Below are 13,634 nucleotides of genomic sequence, written 5' to 3' on the forward strand. Positions count from 1 at the left end.
AAATTCTACTGTAATTGATACTTCAAATATATTTAGTCAGACAAAGGATAATCATAATCGCAACGTTAATCTTAACTTTAGTTCAAGGATCAAACAGTATCATTATACATATAAAAGTAAACATAAAGTCTATCCACATTATTGTTATTATTATTATTATTATTATTATATGTTATTCTATAATTGATTTTTATTTCTTTATTATCAATATTATTCTATTTTCTATAATGATTCAATTATAGATCTTATTTTTTGTCAATCATATTTCACTGAAAAGATCACTTTGAAAATAATCTAATAGTAAAAAATGAAAACTAATCTTTTTCTACCTTGTCTTCATTTTTTACAAACTCTGTCCACCGCCGTAAACCTATTAAATGCATGAAACGACAAAGCAAAGCTGCTTCACATAATTCCCCGCTCACGCAGTGTCAATCAGCTCACGACCGCAAACGATACTGCTAATTTCCAGCGACCACGAACGATTTCACCGTAATTGCCGGTGTGAAATTTACCAATACGTGCTCGAATTGGTCAATAATGGATAGAGCGCTCTTGCACACACTAATCTACCAACAAATAATATTGACTCAATTGAACAACAGCGCCTAGATTAACGGACAAACCGCATGTTCCAAACAGATTTACAATCACGGCAGAAAATACATGCCGTTATAGATGTTTCCTGGTCAAGACTAATTTCCACGCGTTAAGAACATTGTAACCGGAATCTAGGAAGAACTAGCACTTCCTGGAATAATACTATTGTGTCCTCGATGAATGTCTCTCCGCAATGCCCTCGAGTGAGTTGTTTTTGTCTTTGGTCGTACGACGTCCGGGATGAGAATTCGGGGAACGGTTTTGCGCTGCTTTAATACTCGCACAATCATCCATCCATGGGACTGCATCTTTTTAGGAGGACCAGTGATTAATCTTTTCCCACTCATTTTCATCTCTAATTTCTCATGAGGCTAAGATTCCTGCATCTTTTATCATAATAATTTATTAATACTATTAATAAATTGAGACAATTTTACACGTCGTATTTTGCGTTATAAGATGACTTGTAATTTGTAAAATTTACCTGTAAAATTCCTTTGTTTGCTTTACCGAAGCAATAGTTGGCATTTCTATACGACAATAAGAATTTGTTAATACTAATAATTTGTAAGGTTATCATGTTATCATTCTTCTAATGGATAGTATATTATTGAAACTTTTTTAATATTGAAACGCGATATTTTTTTGTAGAAGAAGTGCATAGTAGTAAAGAGTTGAATTCTACGGACGTAAAAAGTGGACATAACATTTTCTGTACATGGAGTCGCCTGGCCTAAACATTTTATGATTTCCGGGCAAAAAACAGACGAATCCAGCGCTGATTTTAAAGCAGTTTCATCCAAATAAGCCACAATAAGAAATTCCCACGAAACAGTTGCGTTCATCCTCTTTCGAGGTCGCCGACCTCTTTGAATGCGTTTCAAGTGCGTCGTACCAATGAAACTTCGAGTTCTAGACTAATTTCTCAGCCTTTTGCGTTAAATTTAACCTTCCGCGTTAGTGTATTTCGGACGAGCTCCTATTTTACGCTTTCGTCGACTTCACCAACGTAACACGCAGCATCCGCAAGTAAAACTGTCTCTTAAATTTGATGTGACACCGATACACGACGAGAAGAATCACAATGCCATTTTTATTCCACTTCGTTAATTTTTCGTCGTAAGGTTTAGCTGTAAATAGGATTAAAAAAATTTAGATTAACGAGGAATTTAAAATTGATCTGTTAAATCAACAATTTCCAGTTGTCAATAGATTTTATAAGCCTCAGATTACTGAGAAATTATACACATTGCAAAATATTTACCATTGGTTACCCACGCTACACGTAAATTTGATCAATCTACCAATGCACTAACACTGCAATAAATTTCTATTGCAACATTCCACGCTCCTTTGCCGCACCTTAAACTCCTCGCTAGATTTATTCCACCTTAAAGTGTCACATAACTCCTACGACACCGATATCAAATCTTAAACTCCACCAAATTCCAGAGAAACTTGATTTCGTCGAAAGTAAGAGATTAAACTTAAAAAGCAATTTATTTCATCTTTAAACTATCCCAAACTTCTCAAATATAATTTATATATATAAAATATTATACACTTATTGTGTGCATTATATATTTCAAGAACTTTGCAATAAAAAATAAAACTTATTACATTTAAGATATGGTTATATCGCACAGGCTCGAATATGATAAAGAGGTTAAATAAATGTCTCGAATCTCCGCAACAAACTCACACAAACCACCTAAAACACGTATACACAATGTGCATTCACTACGAACTCGACTCCCATTCCCTGTCAAAATCACAGGCATGCAGAGTCAATTTCACTGCTCGAGCTATTTGAATAGGGAAGAAGGTCGAGAGCTGGAGTGAAGGAGCATAGTTGGTAAAGAATCGCGTGCCGCCGCGCCATTAAGATCAAGCCCACGATCTCAACAATAAATATTAGACGGTTCTCTGACCTGCATTTCGCGTGCGACTCGGAACGATTCAAAAACGCGTAAGTTTCCCATGAGTCGAATCAAACGTTCGCGATTTATCGCATTTAGGTTATATCGATATTGTCCACGAGTGGAGGCATTCAAACACAGATTGCTTTGTGTCACTCTATCGTAACTGCCCGTAATACATGATAATTTAATTTCGAATTCTTTCGAATATATGCACGTAACGAAAAATTTGTATTGGTTAGTCAATTGCAGACCAACCAGTTGTTAGCCAGTGAAAATAATGTAGATAATAATAGTGAAGAATTAGCTCGAGAAGAGTAAACAAACAAGGCGTCTTAATAAAAGGCACAATGTAGGTCCGCAAAGTGTTGGGATTTCGGCGCATGCGCATTGTTTCGCATCAACTTACAATTAGACATGCACGAAAGCTTCATTTCTGCCGCATACATACTTGGATTCGCGTGCATGAAATTCACAAAGTAGGTTATTGCTTGAAAAACAGCTTTAATCGAGCGAAGCTTTTAACCAGACTGAAATCAAGTCTTGGTTTCTTTAGAAATTCAGATGGAATAAGAGAAACCTATTTTATCTGTGGATAAAGGTTAGGCTGCATCGGTTGGCTTATATGACTTTCCGGTGACTTTGAAGGGTAATACGGCGCCGGCGGTCGAGAAGGTAACTTCTCTATTGAACGAGATCTCATTGATCTCGTCTAAGCAGGAAGAGTCTGTCGGCCCTTTGATTTTATACGAGTCTTTCCATTCACGATCGTGCGAGCTGGCTACAGGCGACGACACGGACTCCCGACAAAACTGTCTGAGTCTATTCAAGGCGACGTCAAATAGTTTCACTCGGAGAGATGAATGGAGATAAGAATCACCGGAGCGTCTCTGCGCTTCGATGACAATGATATTTGGTAAATCCTCTTCTTGTTTCTCGTTTTGAAAGAAGGTTGTAAAGAAGAGTGCTACTAGATCGTCTAGGGAAATCACACGGTATATATTGCGTAATGCTATTGATTTATCAAAAATAACAAGAGGTTAAGGAGCTTTGGGAAGGTTGATTCAATTTTTTATAACCTGACATCTCTTTGAACAAATGTCTTAAGAAACGCTTGAATAAAATGTTAAAAAAAATAATAATTATGAAATCTTTTCCTGTATTTTTAGACAATAAGATTTACTATACCCTACGCCATAAAAAGAATCAATTTGCTATGAACTGGTATCTCGGAAATTTTAAGAATTCAGAAAATATAAGGAGGCCGGAAGAGGTAAATGAAATCCACAGAAACATTGACCCAACCTCAGCCCAGTTAGCCAAGAAACTAAAATATCTCGTTGCCTTTTCTATATTTACGACCAGAACGTGGTCATTAATTGAGTCTAGCGACTGCACCGTAGACGAGTCACTGACCGATGTTGCTTTAATGGATATGCGGAAAATCACGTGTTCCAGGTTCCAGGGATGTAGTTGTTTTCATTTCCGGAGAATACGGTCGACTCGCGTGTGTATACCAATCTATCTGAGGATAGGTGTTCGTTAGAATTACTAACTATATTACTTTCAACCTTGTGATTAAAATTTTTAAACGTCACTTAATAGCAATTCAGTCGAGTAAGTACAAACTTTCAAATGTCCTAATTTTCAAATCTTTATATTTTTTAATCTCAAAGATATTTTATTATTTGCCGTAGATCAAGCTTCGTGTTACCGGTACTGTAACATTACAATCCTACGAGAAGCAGAAAATAGTGAAAAAATCTGACCTAATAGATAGTAATCAATATTCCTTTGACGCGTCTTATGCGAACCGCAGTTAGAGGAAATGCAAATAAGCTCTTGCGAAACGGTTTGCCGCACGACAAGCCTACGAACAACGCCCAATGCAAGTTCGGTGGGAGTTACAGGAAGAGGGACGTCTAAAATCAACTAGGAATCCCTATTCAATCGTCTAATTTTCGATTCCGGCATTGAACTTCCCGAAGAAAATTAAATACAATTCCGACTCGAGATTTAATTTCAGTCTCGTAGCTAATGCAATCTAATCGCGTTTGCAAGGCTACGCTTCCGGTCAGAAGCCACGCGCTTCGATCGCGTACTTTCCGCATCGGAAGCGTACGCTTCGGTACGAACCGCGTCGATTTTCAAAGGAATCATTGGACACCGGAAGAAGAAGAAGGAGGAAGAATAAAAGCACGTAAACCGGCAGGAAGTCAATCGAGACAAAATCGATATCGTTGAAAGCCGAAAAAAGACCCGAATTTAGGCTACAGTACATATTCGAATTGAATATATTCAAGGTTTAGATTTTCTTCTCCTGAAAATTATAAACATAAATGAGTCGACAAGCGATCTTGAAAAGCGTCTGTTCCATCTAGATTATGTAAATTGCGTGAATTACCGTTAGCCATAATTCATAATTTATCGAAAAAGCGCGCTTCTTCTCAACCACGCTTTCCCCTACCAGCACCAACATTATCGGCAGATCGATAAGTATCAAAATACCACAAAGATATTAATCTCATCTTTCTTCTAACCGCGAAAAAATGCCGCGCAAATGATAAAACAACAGATCAGCCAGAAACATCGAATTCTCCACGCTTCCGACTGCAACAAGAAAAACAAAGTTATTTGTGTATGATGAAAACGTCTCTGGACGATGCTCTTGACACAGACGAAATTCGAGCAGCTGTATATAACAAACCGAAATTCCGAACGCCTTATCGCGTGAGACCGTCCGGTCAGCATCCGTTCTCAGCCGCCTGAGTGGCATTCGATCACTCCAGCCGTTCTCCGAATTTTACACTAAGTATAAACAAAACCTTCTCCCACTCCAACGAATGGAAGAATATAAATGCTCCCTTCAAAATCATCCAGTCAGTCTAATAAAAAAATTCTTAACTAATCCAAGTATCGAAAGTGTATCATCGCGAACCGAAAAAATTGTATAAATTGAGTAAAAAATAAAAAGAACTTTATCTCCTTGTCGGAAATTAACAAGTTCCTTACTTTTTACCTTAATTTTACACGACATTTTTGGCGATCCGTGCCAGGATCTATTCACTTCAGTGCAAACGAAATTACGATTTCGGCGTACGCGCATCATTGAAGATCGAAGGATTAACGGACCCAGTGCGAATCTTTGCTACTACGAAGCCCTGCAGCAACTTTCAACGTTCCACTACGGTGAAACTAGACGAGAGGACTACGGTCAGCGCAGAGCAAGCCTACGAATAAGATTCGGAATCTAGAACCAACCAGAGAGGAAACATCCCTGAGACTCCTCAACGGTCATAGCTACTACGGTAAGCTGAAAAATCTGGATTCATTTTCACGATACCGTGTGAGAAAACCCAGTTTCTCAAGCGCTTCGAGTCCAAATAGCAACAGTAGTTCAGACTCAATAAGCTCAATTAGAATCATGCCCACATCACGAAAAGACAAAGTCGAAACTATTGAAACCGTTTCTACAAACGGAGGTACGGACAATTCGATTCGTGCCATACTCGACGTGATACAAAAACAAATTGAAATTCTTGCGCAACGTGTAGAAGAGACACAACGGACGGCCGACAGTGAAAATAAGAAGCGTGCAGCGGAAATAGAACTATTAGGCAAAAATATCTCCAAAATAAAAATAGGACGCGACGCTACTACAGAACTAGGCTCCCTTATTACTATGAACGAATCTGTTGCCGCGAGAGATAGAACTTCCCCACCATGCGTTCCAATTCGAACAGAAGAAGACAACCATCCCTCTTACGAAGACCGTCCACCGCAATTCGCCTCTCCGAGCTTACGGGCCAAAGACGCGATAATATGTATTCCGCAATTAAACGGCGAAGACAATATCGGAGTAGAAGAATTCATACGCGAAGTACGCGAATTACGAGCCATGTGTAGCGAACCCACGCTACTATTAAAAATGATCAAAATCGGGAAAATCACGGGTAAAGCCGCAATGACCATCTGCAATATACCGATATACGAATACGGACACCTGTACGATGCCCTAAGACGAAACGTAGCCACCCAAGACTCTGTTAGAGAACATCAAGACCAGCTACGCGAAACGAGACAGCGTCACGACGAAAGTGTGCAAAGTTATATCATCAGGTTCCGCAGAGCACTCAATAAGTTACAATACAGTATAACGAACGAATACCGTGAAGAAATTACTAGACGAGCTATGAACGACAGGATTTTAAAAGACTCCGTGATCGATTTTATCCGAGGCCTGAAAGGCGAAATAGGACAATTACTACTCGCCAATCCACCATACAATATCCTTGAAGCCGAAAAGAAAGCCACCGACATCGAGCGATTCTTCAGGGAAGATCGAAATCGACGACCAAAACCAATAGAACGATTACGACTCCCTGAACAGCAACGACTAACAACCAATAATCCTAATCTGATCACTAAAAAACCAACTCCAACACCCAATCCAATGCCAAGAAGCTTCCGACAAACCGAACAAATACCACTTGCCCAAAGGACACAATTAAAATGCTTCAAATGCAACCAGATCGGACATGTCTCCAGTCAATGTAAAAATTTTCGAACACCCAGCCAATTTCCGAGACCACCAGCAGTCCACAATCTCGAGACACACAAGGAAGAAATAGAGAAACCAATAGACCAGACCTACGAATTAACGCCACAACAGGAAGACTACCCACAGTACTTTTACGATCCGACGGACAGCGACATAAATTCCTCATTGACAGCGGAGCAGGAATTAATATACTCAAGCGAAGATGCGTATTACGACCAAGAATAACAAAAGAACGGAAATTCTCGATGGGACACTCTAAATTTAAAACCAACGAACACGCTTTGATAAAACTATTTGGCAAAACTCTAGAATTTTTTGTGGTAGAAGACAACTTTCCAATTATAGAAGACGGCATATTCGGTTTGCCAGCCCTATCTAAATTCAAATTTGAACTCTCGAATCAACAATTAAAACTTGACAATAATATACTTTTATTGCAACAGGAAAACGACGTACCTCCAAAACAAGCAGTGTCAAAAACAGTCTACCTGGAAGGAAAACCGACAACGATATGCTTTATCAATGGTGGTGAGTGCCCAGCCAAAATGACTAATTTTATCGAAAATTCAAATACGTACGATCAAGTCTCCACGTTTAAAGATTTAGTTAGACTTTCGCATATAGAGAAAACCCTCCGTGAACCAATCGAAAAGATATTGCTGTTCTACCTCGACGTATTCAATCTAGAGACCGACTTATTACCATGCACTAACCTTGCTAAACACACAATAACGTTAAAAGAAAATAAAATCATTAACACAAAATCTTACCGACCGCCTGAATGCCATAAAGAAGAAATCAAACGACAAATGGACGAAATGCTACAAAAGAACATTATAGAACCATCTGATTCTCCTTACAATTCACCAGTCTCGGTAGTACCAAAAAAGGCAGACGCCTCAGGGAAACAGAAATGGCGAATTGTAATAGACTTCAGAAAAATAAACGAACTAACTGACCAGGACGCATATCCATTACCTGACATATACGACATACTATCCCAACTAGGCAACGCAAAATTCTTCTCAGCCCTCGATTTATCCTCCGGATTCCACCAAATCCCAATGGACATAGACTCTAAAAAGTACACAGCATTCTCCACACCACAAGGACACTATCATTACAGTAGGATGCCATTCGGTTTAAAGAATGCACCTGCAACATTTCAACGCATGATGGATACCGTGCTAAGAGGACTCATAAATAAACATTGCTTCGTATATGTAGACGACATTATAATATTCGGACAGTCGATTGAAGAGCACAATAGCAACCTCGCGATAGTATTGCAACGCCTACGCGAACTCGGACTCAAAATACAGCCGGACAAGTGCGAATTTCTCAAACCAGAATTAGAATATCTTGGACATATAGTAACCGCCGAAGATGTAAAGCCAAATCCCAAAAAATTAGAAGCCGTTAGCAATTTCAAACAGCCACGTAATCCCACAGACATCAAATCGTTCTTAGGACGAGCAGGTTATTACCGTAAGTTCATCAGAAACTTTTCTAAGATCGCGAAACCATTGACCGAACTTACAAAAAAGGAGACACCATTTCATTGGACAGATAAAACCCAGGAAGCATTCCAGACATTAAAAGACAAACTCTGTTCATCACCCGTACTAAAATTCCCAGACTTTGCGAAACCATTCACATTAACGACTGACGCCAGTAACGAAGGTATAGGTGCAATCTTATCACAGGACGGACATCCATGTTGTTATATCTCGCGAACTCTGAACCCACCGGAACGAAATTATTCCACTACAGAAAAAGAACTTTTAGCAATAGTATGGGCCGTGAAACGCTTCCGACAATATCTGTTAGGACGGAAATTCCTCATCCGAACCGATCACCAAGCACTAAAATGGTTACAGAATTGCAAAGACCCCTCATCACGCTTGATGAGATGGCGATTAAAACTAGAAGAATACGAATACGACATAGAATACACGAAAGGAAAAGATAATACTGCAGCCGACGCACTATCTAGAATACATGTTCTGACCAGACGACGCGAAAATTTGAACATAGAACTCGATAAAAAATATCACGATTGGGAAAAATCTACCGACACGTTACCCAAAATTCTCAAAATGACTCCGAACCGTAAATCTTTCTATCAATTATCCAAAACAGAGCTAGGAAATTACGACAGAATCGAATGGTTAACTAAATTAAACGAAATTATTCATATAAACGAAAAGATAGGTATAGGCGACGACAGTTTCACAGAGACCGAAAAGAACGCGATCAAACAAATTTTACTATTCCTGAACGACACCGTAAAAGAATTAAATTTTGCATGGGAACCAATTCAAACATATAGCGACGAAGAAATAGACGAATTATTGAAAGAAAATCACGATTTAGTAGGACACCCCGGTATACAAAAGACATACGACCGCATTCGTGAACGGCACAGAGTACCAGATTTGATGAAACGCATACAACAACATATAGAATCATGCGACACCTGCCAAACATCTAAAACTACACGTATCAGACCGCGCGAAGAACCTTGTATCACCGACACACCCCTCGAACCAAACGATAAAATTGCTATGGACTTATTAGGCCCACTGAAAAAGACGAAAAAAGGCAATCAGTACATTCTATCCATACATGACGAATTGACAAAATACTTAATACTCGTACCACTAAAAACTCAGCAAACGGAAACAATTTGGAACGCACTCTTGAATCATTACATTTACATCTTTTCCGCTCCAAAAAAGATATTAACTGACCGCGGACAGAATTTTATATCTAGTTTAATGCAACAGTACGAAGACGCGTTCAAAATCAAACATATCAAAACGACATCCTTCCACCCACAAAGTAACGGATCGTTAGAACGGACACACGCAGTAATAACGGACATGTTAAAATCGATACAGCGAAATTCGGATGAAGAATGGGACGATCAACTTAACTTTGTATGCCTTGCATATAACACAATGATACACGACTCTACTGGTTACACGCCATTCGAACTCACATTCGGACACCAAGCCAATCTTCCCTCCACAATATCCAAGAATCCCCAACGCACATACGCAGACGAAGTCACGTTCCGCAAAAAGGAATGGGACTCTAGATTCCGACACGCTCGCGAAACATTGATCAAAAGTAAACAGCGATATCAGCGCGATCAAAAACGTAAAATTATAAAACCTCAATCAGTTTTCAAAGAAGGAGACTCCGTTTTAATACATAACGATCATAAAAAGCATAAACTTGATGTGGAATGGTTAGGACCGTACACGATTGATAAAGTATGTACTCCGTACTATCTGATTCAAGACAAAAAGATACACGGTAATCGTTTAAAACCTTACTTTCCAGGTCGACGCTCCTCTTTGCCGGAATAGTATCCGCGCAAATAAATATTACACCATTAGAAGGAAACTCTGTATTCGTAGAAAACATAGGAAAAGGATATTTATACAGCGACACTGCCAATGTAATAGTAGGATTAGACACTAGCGACATATACGAACAGATAAGCGCAATAGAATCATATAAATTAACAATAGACTCACGTGCAATCAGCAAACAATACGTCGAAGAGTTAGGCGGATTACAAAATCGCATCAATAACCTAAAACAACTCGCAAAACACTTGAAAGCGTTAACACATACCCGGAGCACACGAGGTTTGCTTAACATCATAGGTTCCGTATCGAAAAGTCTGTTCGGGACTCTCGACGATGATGATCTTACGCTCATAAACAAAAATATGGACAAACTATTCGATGATAATAATAAAATCAAGACCATAATAGCTAATCAAACAGCACTTATTAGAAAAATTGTAAACTCAGAAAACCTAAACCACTTAGAGAGATCATATAGTGATATATTAAAATTACAACAGCAGGCAAATATCGATAGATCTATGCTTAAGATGATCATGAAAGTCCACACCGCGATGCAAACTTTACACTTCCAATTAGATGAAATACTTAACGTCATGATATTAGGCAAACAAGGAATAATTAGTCCACAAATACTTGACCCCAATGAATTCATAGAAAATTACGCCAAGGCAATAGGTAGCCAGATGTACAACACCGCGATTTCTGCCAAAACCGAACATTTTCAATTCATACTCGACATCAGTGATCTTAAAATCTTCACAATAGATGACAAAATATTTTTCAAAATCATAGTACCTTTAGTCTCTAACACAGAATGGAACATATTACAAGTATATCCTATCCCGAGTAAAAGAAATGGAGTATTTTTGGCTCCAGTAGTCGAACATCAGATATATTTAACTTCAGGTCTTTCATTTATAAACGCTGATATCGAGTATTTCAACAAACTTTGTAAAAATCGAGCCGGAACCACTATATGCAAACAAACACTACCAATCCATGACAGAAATTCAAGAACCGATTGTCGCAGCGAAATAATAAATTTCAAACCACACATTGAACATTGTCAAATAACTGTACTTAAGATTGAAGACATTAGCTTTATACCGCTCAAAACTAGCAACTGTTACATTGCGATACCAGCAAATCCGATAGAAATAGACACAATTTGCCAAACGAAACATACCTTACAAAAACTTGACAAGCCTTCCATCATAAGAGCCAACACTTCTTGCGATATATTCTACAAAGACGAACACACGCGTAAGGGCGAAACAACAAACGAAGTCAAATACGAAATCAAAACAAAAACCCTAGCGCTCAAAACAAACGATAGTTTCACTCATCTATTAGATAAACTCGAGCGAGCACCGAAAATAATAGATAATTTACAAGGCTATAAAACAACGATCGATAAAATAGGCGACGAGATAGAAACTCTTAATTTCGAACACAGAATTAAAAATATACAGTATTGGGGACTAACCACGCTCCAGATATTAGGGTACATAGCATTAGGCATACTAGGTATATATGGATTAAACAAAATAGGGGTATTCAAATGCATCAGGAAATGTATACCGAACAAATTATGTATCAATTTATTTTGCTGCCGAAATGAAACTGTAATCAACAGCCAAAATGCGACAGCCCCACCAGTACCACTCACCCTGGGCTCAACACCCAACATCTATATTCCAACCAACACATACCACTCAGATGAAGAGGAGGAATCAGCTGTAATTTTCAAGCCACGTCAAGTCCGATTCCACAAAAGTCTTCTGAAGAAAACTTGAGGGATCAAGTTCAATCTAAGAAGGGGGGAATGTCACAGACAAAATTCGAGCAGCTGTATATAACAAACCGAAATTCCGAACGCCTTATCGCGTGTGACCGTCCGGTCAGCATCCGTTCTCAGCCGCCTGAGTGGCATTCGATCACTCCAGCCGTTCTCCGAATTTTACACTAAGTATAAACAAAACCTTCTCCCACTCCAACGAATGGAAGAATATAAATGCTCCCTTCAAAATCATCCAGTCAGTCTAATAAAAAAATTCTTAACTAATCCAAATATCGAAAGTGTATCATCGCGAACCGAAAAAATTGTATAAATTGAGTAAAAAATAAAAAGAACTTTATCTCCTTGTCGGAAATTAACAAGTTCCTTACTTTTTACCTTAATTTTACACGACACTCTTAAGCGGTCGAGTGCGCGCGAGAATAGCATCGCGGATCGGCATTTCCACGGTGAGGATTGTAAAACGGTTACGCAGATGATGGATCATACGCATGGACCGTAGAGACTATCGTGAATGATGGATCAGACACACATACGCGTTCTTCGCTCTTCCGATATTCTTCGTAACAACTGCTGCGATCTCGTCATTGGAAACGATCTCGGGAAATTCAATCGAATATCGAGGAAATTTATAGAAAGCTACAGCTGTGTTCGAGTATTATTCTAGAGAAAAGTGGTTAACTCTATGAGACTAACGATACAATACGTCTCAAGATAACTTTTAGGAAAATGATTGTACCTTTAAAATTCTTTCGACACTTTTCGGTATATTCTTGTCATTGATTCTGAAAGTATTTGATTAATTTGCTGGTTAATAGGAAGTTGGTTAAAACCGAAGTTAGTTAAAGAAATAAGTAAACACGAAACCCGTGGATACTCTAGACATATGATTCTACCTGCACGCGACAAAAATATTCATGATCTGAACAAGGAAAGAAGTATTGTTAGATTCGCGTCATGCTGCAAATGAAAGATTTACAGCTCGAACCCAATTATCTGTTACATTACATTCTCGGGCACGTGTAGGCTGAACGTCATGATATATGAACACAAGTATAGAAAGAACAACATGGATATTTCGCGCGAAGAAAACGAAGCTTCACATATACAGTGTATAACCACTCGACAGTATTTGCTCACGAAAAATAAGAGTTGTTAAAGTCTAACAAAAATTACGTATACAGTGGCAAAGAAGAAAACTGTTATGCCGTTTACTCTTATTTCTAATTGACAGAAAGTCGTCAACGAACAAAGAGCGCTTTTTCTTATTCTCTGTACCTTCGCGAAGCAATCACAGAAATTCTCCAAAATGCTTCGTGTCGACTAAACAAAGAAAAAAAAATGGCAGCTGCTAAGAGCAAACTACCTCC

The 13,634-nt window shown here is 38.6% G+C and overlaps 1 long non-coding RNA gene across 1 annotated transcript; it reads right to left on the reverse strand.

The window, feature by feature from the left end:
* Nucleotides 1-1,696: 1,696 nt before the first annotated feature.
* Nucleotides 1,697-2,113, reverse strand: LOC117208470. Its single transcript, XR_004487706.1, has 2 exons — nucleotides 1,865-2,113; nucleotides 1,697-1,730 (listed from the first exon to the last, which is right to left on the reverse strand). It is a non-coding gene; the product is annotated as an uncharacterized LOC117208470 (long non-coding RNA).
* Between the last annotated feature and the right edge of the window lie 11,521 nt (nucleotides 2,114-13,634).

Source organism: Bombus bifarius, unplaced genomic scaffold (assembly GCF_011952205.1).
Source record: "Bombus bifarius isolate JDL3187 unplaced genomic scaffold, Bbif_JDL3187 scf7180000008131_frag, whole genome shotgun sequence".
In the NCBI taxonomy this organism is placed as follows: Eukaryota; Metazoa; Arthropoda; class Insecta; order Hymenoptera; family Apidae; genus Bombus; species Bombus bifarius.